This window comes from Gossypium hirsutum, chromosome A05 (assembly GCF_007990345.1).
Source record: "Gossypium hirsutum isolate 1008001.06 chromosome A05, Gossypium_hirsutum_v2.1, whole genome shotgun sequence".
NCBI lineage: Eukaryota > Viridiplantae > Streptophyta > Magnoliopsida > Malvales > Malvaceae > Gossypium > Gossypium hirsutum.
The window spans coordinates 90,503,518-90,509,361 of record NC_053428.1 but is presented as its reverse complement, the minus strand read 5'-3'; the positions used below and the strand labels follow the sequence as shown (position 1 = coordinate 90,509,361).

Genomic DNA, 5,844 nt, shown 5'->3' with positions numbered 1-5,844 from the left:
GTTTTATGAAGTTTAATGATAGTATATGGAAACTTGATGTTGGGTTAATATGTTTTATCTTTGAATTTTTGATGAATTTGAGTAATTTAGGCTACATTGTAAAAATGAGATTTTGGGGAATAAAATGTGAAATAAATGAAATATGTGGGCTGGACCATAGCAAGATTTGGCTAAGGCATGATTGTGATGAATTTTGTATATTTTCGTGTTTTGTGTAATAAGGACTTAAATGTCAAAATGTGGAAATTAGGGGCTAATGTACAAAAAGGCCACATTATGTGATTATGAATTTAATTGAATTAATGTGAGATTGAATAAGTGAATTTGAATTTATATAGTTCAAGAAAGGAGAAATTCGGACCTAGATCGAGGCAAAAACAAAGTGCTCAATTGATCGACTAATACCGTCATTTTTACGTCCGAGGTAACTTCGTGTATAATACATATTGTTTAAACAATGTTGATATGAGTTGAAATGAATAGAAATGTGGTTGTGAAGTTTGAGTATCTGAAATGAGGATTGAATATATGAGGCACTAAGTGTGCAAGATTAAAACAGTGTTGGTTGAATAAATGACACTATATGTGCGATACCAATATTAATTTGGTTTATTGTAATGGCACTAAGTGTGCGATACTATTATAGCTTTGGCTACTTAATTGGCACTAAGTGTGTGATTTCATTGAACATTTAAAGATGATCAAAGGAATTAGTGCATCGAGTATTGAAGTGATAAATGTGATAGTTATGAATGTAATGGTACAGGTATGTACGAAACCTACGTGGTTGATGATATAGAGTATGAAATAGATGAAAGATTTTGCAAATGAATGATGAAATGAATAATGTGATGAGTTGTATTAAGTGTTAGTTAATTTATTGAATTATATTTTAATTGATGAGTTAAATGTGTTATATCATGAACTACTAAGCTTTAAAGCTTACTGTGTGAAATGATTTATGTTTTACAGTGTTGTAAAGCTAGCTCGAATTCGAGAATCGTCAGTGACTCAATCATACTATCGGACATCTATTTTTGTACCATTTTGAGAGTTTTACATTTGGTATATGGCATGTATAGGCTAGAGTTATTTTGATAGGTTTTGTGATATGGATATCTAGCCATGAGTTTTGGCTTGTAAATGTAACAGCCCGATTTAGACCCTAATCAAAATGCTGGTTTTGGTACCATGAATCCGAGTCAAAAAAATAATTTAAAATTAGTTTCTGTGTTTATTTTGTGTGAATTTATAGCTGTGAAATTTTCGTGACTTAATTTTGTCGTTTAGGCATCCAATTAAATAAAAGGACTTAATCGCGTAAATTAAAAATTTGGTAGTTTAATGTATAAAGGGCCAAAATACTATTTTCTTTTTAAATGGAAGCCTTTATGAGGTAATTAGGCCATTATTAAAATGGGTGGATGCCAATGGACATTTATAAGTGAAAGTATAATGTTTTTAACTAAGGTTAAAAAGGTATAAGTTATTATATATCTTATAATATAAAAATAAATAAAGCCATGTTCTTATATTATCATCCACCGAAAACATAAATAAAGGAAAGAAATAAGAGAAAGCTAGGTTTGACACTTACTCAAGCTCAATCAAGACTAAGAACCAAAGAAATCGGATTTGGATCGGGGGAAAACGAAAGTTGTCGACTAGTTACCCTATTCCGTTCCGTATCATTCGAGGTAAGTTTGTAAGCAAATAGACGTGCTAAATTGTAGTTAAATGTTAAATGTTAAATGTATATGCTGGTATGAAATGTATGAATTTATACATGCTATGGATGAATATGAGTAAGCTTGGCCATTACATTTCCAAATTCGTTTCGACTGAGTTACAACGTTTGAAACCCTATATGAACCTTAGGAATAGTTAGGATACTGATAAATCGTAATTTATACATATTTTTATCCCATGCTTAACACATTTATCGATGATTTCTCCTTAGATTTGGTGAATTCGATGCTCCTAATTCTTTAATTTCATGTTTTATACTTAGGAGAGTATAAGAGAGTAAAAAGAGCGAGAAATAGGCCGAAAACGGAGAGAATGGACCCACATGGGAAATCAACACGGCCTGGACTTCCTCACACGGGCGTGTCACATAGCCGTGTCTCTTTGGAAGGATCGAAGCATGACTTACATAGGTAGACTACATGCTCGTGCCTATTCAACAACCTTGAAAACGGGCTAGAGTAATCATACACGGACGTGTCACACGAGCGTGTCCCTGTCGAGCCCAAGTATAACCCTATTCGGAAAAGGCCAATTTTGAGGGCTCGTAGGCAATCTAAAGCCTATTTAAACACCTAAGGAGACACTTAAAAAGAGGGACATAGTGTAGGAGGCAAGTAATTACTCAAGAGAAGCCGATTGGTTCATCTCAGAAGTCGGATTCATCATCAAGACTGAAGATCTCCCTTCAATTTACATTCAGGGGTTTTGGGTTTTCTTTTTGTTTTGTATTCACTATCCTTCTGAGATGTTTTCTTCTATAATTATGAACTAAACCCCCTAAATACCTAAGGGGAATGAAACCTAAGATGGATCTTGTTATTATTATCTGAATTGTATGATAAATATTTGACTTGTTCTTAATTATGTGTTCTTAATTCTTGTTTTAATATTCCAGGATATTGATTTGAGTTAATGCTCTTATTCAGAGGAGGAATAGACCTTGTCTAAGAGTAAATTTGTCATAATTAAGCGGAGTTGATTGCACCCCTAGCGATAGGGTGATAAGATTTTGCCAAATTAGGGTGAAACCTAATAAAGGGATCCATAGATCGAGTTAATGCAACACTAGGTGTTAATTAGAAAGAGATTTCAATTAATCAACCTAGGGTTAGATGTTATTAGTCTCGAGAGAGGTAATAATATAACTTAGGGATTTCTACGGATCAAGTCAAATGAATAAACCGTCTGATTTAGAGTCAAATAACAAGTGAAGTCTAGGTGGATTTTTCCTTGGGTATTGTCTTAATCAATCGAATTTTCCCAAAAGCTTTTCCCCAATTTCTCTCTATGCACTCTTAGTTTAGTTAATTTAGATAAACAAATCCCTTAATTTTTAGGCTAGATAATAAAAAGAAAGTAATTACTAGTGCTCTTGGTTCCTTTGGGTTCGGCAATCCGGTCTTGCTAAAGCTATACTACTGTTCGATAGGTATTCTTGCCTTCATCGTGATAATTGTTAGTTTAAAGAACGCTTAATTATAAATTTTTAAAACCTGTCGCAAATATCACGGATCAAGTTTTTGGTGTCGTTATCGAGGAACTAGGATATTAGGAACACTCAATTTTTATTACTTTAGCCATTTTACTTTTATAGTAATTTAAATTTTTATTTTCTTTTCTAATTCTTCATTTATTTTCTTCTGACAAGTTTTTCTAGTTTATGACCAGAAGAAACCTGTCAGGACCACTACTTTTTTACGGTGAGATCGACCGCACAGTTTACAGAAATCGAAGAAAAATAATGCGAAGCCTAAGGTACACAGAGGAAGAGCAAGAGGACAATATTTCAACAACAACCGAGGAGATGGCTGAAAACCCGGAAAGTCCGCTACCTCCTGCGATTGCTGCTAATCAGAATCCTGCTCCACGCACTATGTATAATTATGCTAAACCTTCTTTAACAGGAACTGAATCGAGCATAGTTAGACCTGTTGTAGCTGCAAATAGTTTTGAACTGAAACCTAACACAATTCAAATGATACAACAATTTGTTCATTTTGATGGTTTGCAGGACGAAGGTCCCAACGCTCACTTGGCAAACTTTTTTGAACTATGTGATACATTTAAAATTAATGGCGTTTCTGATGATGACATTCACCTTCGGTTATTCCCTTTTTCATTGAGAAATAAGGCTAAACAGTGGTTGAACTCGTTACCACAAGGGTCAATCACTACTTGGGAATAAATAACCGAAAAGTTTTATTAAAATATTTTCTGCCGGCTAAAATAGCCAAATTAAGTAATGATATCACCTCTTTTGTCCAGATGGATTTCGAAACACTCTACGATGCATGGGAGAGATACAAGGATCTGTTGAGAAGGTGCCCTCACCATGGGTTACCACTTTGGCTATAGGTTCAAACATTCCACAATGGCCTGGATCCTTTGACTCGATAGATGATCAATGCAGCCGCTGGCGGAACCATCAATAATAAGACACCTGAAGATGCTTATGAATTTATAGAAGTGATGTCACTGAAAAATTATCAGTGGCAAGTCCTGAGGACAAAGCTAATGAAAGCAGCTGGCTTTTTTAACTTCTATTCGGTCACCATGCTCTCTGATCAGGTAGAACTTTTGAACAGAAAAATTGACAGTTTTCTTGGCTCTTCATAGGTTCACCCAGTAATGTAGTGCAAAGCAAGTGGAGGTGGATCAAGCAATTCAGATTACCCACCCTATGGCCACAACATGGAGAACGAGCAATTAAATTACATGGGTAATAATCCTCGATCTCAAAATAATCCTTATAGTAATACTTACAATGCAGGTTGGAGGAACCACACAAATTTCTCATGGGGAGGACAAGGGAATCAGCGACCACCACCCCCTCCAGGCTACCAACAACCACCCACCAAGAAGAGAAAAAGTCGAACCTTGAAGAGATGCTAACAAAATTCATCTCATTGTTAGAAACTCGTTTTGAGAATACTGAGACAACACTTAAAAATCAACAAGCGTCGATCCAATGGCTCGAAACTTAGATAGGTCAGCTTGCTAAATTGATATCTGAACGACCACAAGGATGCCTACCGAGTAACAATGAATCTAACCCAAGGGAGCAAATCAATGCAATTACCATTCAAGATAAGGAAGGGTTAGTTGCACCTGAACCAAAACAGAGGCAAGAAATAGTGGTAAGTACTGGTAAGGGTGAGGTGGACCACAATGACCAGAAACCAGTAAGTAAAGATACAAACCTCGTATGCCATACCCAAATGCCACAAGGAAAGACCGCAGAGAAGAAAAATTTGGTAAATTCCTTAAATTATAAAAGAAGTTATATTAACTTACCGTTTATTGAAGCTCTTTCGCAAATGCCAAACGCAGTCAAATTGTTAAAGGTGCTTTTAACAAATAAGCGGAAGTTGGATGAGGCGTCGCATGTGGAACTAAATACGGTTTGCTCAGCCATACTACAGAATAAGCTGGCCAACAAATTAAAAGATCCAGGGAGTTTTACAATTCCCTGTTTAATTGGTAGCCTAGATGTTAATAATCCTTTGGCTAATTTAGGGGCTAGTATCAATGTCATACCTTACAAAATGTTTAAGCAATTAGGTCTTGGGAAACCCAAACAAACTAGGATGAGTATTCAATTAGCTGATAAAACAATCAAATTTCGTAGGGGAATTATTGAAGATGTACTCGTTAAAATTGACAAATTTATATTCCCAGTTGATTTCATTCTTCTAGACATAGAAGAGGATAGTAGCGTTCCTTTAATTTTATGGAGGCCCCTTTTAGCAACCACTAGAACAATAATTGATGTTGGCACAGGTGAACTCACACTTCGTGTGGGAGATGAAACAATCACCCTTTAAGCTCGTAATTCGAGTAACACATCAAAAATTGAAGGTGGTTGTATAAATCATTCTACTAAAACTGACCATGTGGTGTAATCTACTTTACAAAAAATTAAGTTCGAAGAACCTACACGAGCCATGTTCAAGAAACAACAAAGGACCTATCTATGAAGAACGAAGGCTACAAATCGAGGAACTAGATGAATGGCAGATGCAGAAACTGAAACACCCGATAAACTAAGACAGAGCCAGGACGAGCTCAATACATCACCAAATCAACTTACGGTTG

General features: G+C 35.5%; 1 non-coding gene across 1 annotated transcript; it reads right to left on the bottom strand.

The window, feature by feature from the left end:
* Positions 1-3,981: 3,981 nt before the first annotated feature.
* LOC121229879 (small nucleolar RNA R71) lies at positions 3,982-4,088 on the bottom strand. Its single transcript, XR_005927833.1, has one exon. It is a non-coding gene; the product is annotated as a small nucleolar RNA R71 (small nucleolar RNA).
* Positions 4,089-5,844: the final 1,756 nt, after the last annotated feature.